General features: G+C 44.6%; 1 non-coding gene across 1 annotated transcript; it reads left to right on the forward strand.

Annotated features, from left to right (window-relative positions):
* The first annotated feature begins 274 nt into the window (after positions 1-274).
* On the forward strand, positions 275-376 carry LOC116809822 (U6 spliceosomal RNA). Its single transcript, XR_004370005.1, has one exon. It is a non-coding gene; the product is annotated as a U6 spliceosomal RNA (small nuclear RNA).
* The last annotated feature ends 727 nt before the right edge of the window (positions 377-1,103 follow it).

Below are 1,103 nucleotides of genomic sequence, written 5' to 3' on the forward strand. Positions count from 1 at the left end.
AAGTGATCCCCACATATTATTAGTTTCTTATTAGTTGTGAGGGAGAAAAAAACCAAAATGGTAACGAGACCAAGGAGAAACCATGTAACACTTTTTGACCAGGTGATCAAAATTCACCTCATTTGTGCAGTAGAGATGACATTGTGTGGCTCTTGATGTGACACCCTGGATAGGACAGTATTCAGGTTGAAATTATATAATCCGACCATGAGGAAACATGAGACAAACACACAATGAGGAACATGCTATTCAAACAAAAAATGGTGCATGGTGCTTGCTTTGGCAGCAGATATGTGAAAATTGAAATGACACAGAGAAGATTAGCCTTTCCCTGCACAAAGATGACACAAATTTGTGAGGAACAAAAAAGGGTATTGGTGGTGGGTGATGGTGGAGTGGGGTCAGATGGGGGAATCAACATCGTGAAAGCCAGATTAAAGGAGGCTAAAGAGAAATGACAAAAAAAATGCCATACCTGACCCTAGACTGAATCCTGTACTGGAGATGGGGAAATGCCATAAAGGACATTGATAAGTTAATTAATAAAGGTGATGTATGGTGATAGACTAGATAAAGTACTTTGCCAAGTGCCAGGCCGACCTGCAGACCCCGGCTGAACGATGGATGAAAGCATACACTCAGACACGGGTATCCAGTGAAGGAGTGGGCTAGGGGACCTGGCCATTTACAGACCCTGAGGAGGGTGCTGTAAAGAGTCAGCAGCCGTGACCCTGACCCGCTGGTGCTGCAGGCATTTATTCAGTACAGATTCAATGACAAAGGCCTGAGTCAACACACTTGTGGGTCATCCCCCCACCCCCGCAACCCCCAACCCAGAGAGAGCAGTCTTGTGTGCAGATGATTAAAGGCTAGGTTCCGAGGCCTAAGTAAACTAACTTATCTAGAGCAGTTTCTTTACATCCCCTTGTTATCTAATCTAAGCTTTCAGGCGCCGGATTAGAGAATCTGGCTGCCTTCAGCCAAATCCTTTTCCAAAGCTTTTATAAAACCTCCCAGCCTTTCAGGAAGGTTCGCATCTTTCTACAATTTTTCCCACCACCCTGATGGATCTCCTGCATCTCCCCCTTTTTCTGTTTTTTGTT

This window comes from Hylobates moloch, unplaced genomic scaffold (genome assembly GCF_009828535.3).
Source record: "Hylobates moloch isolate HMO894 unplaced genomic scaffold, HMol_V3 SCAFFOLD_1, whole genome shotgun sequence".
In the NCBI taxonomy this organism is placed as follows: Eukaryota; Metazoa; Chordata; class Mammalia; order Primates; family Hylobatidae; genus Hylobates; species Hylobates moloch.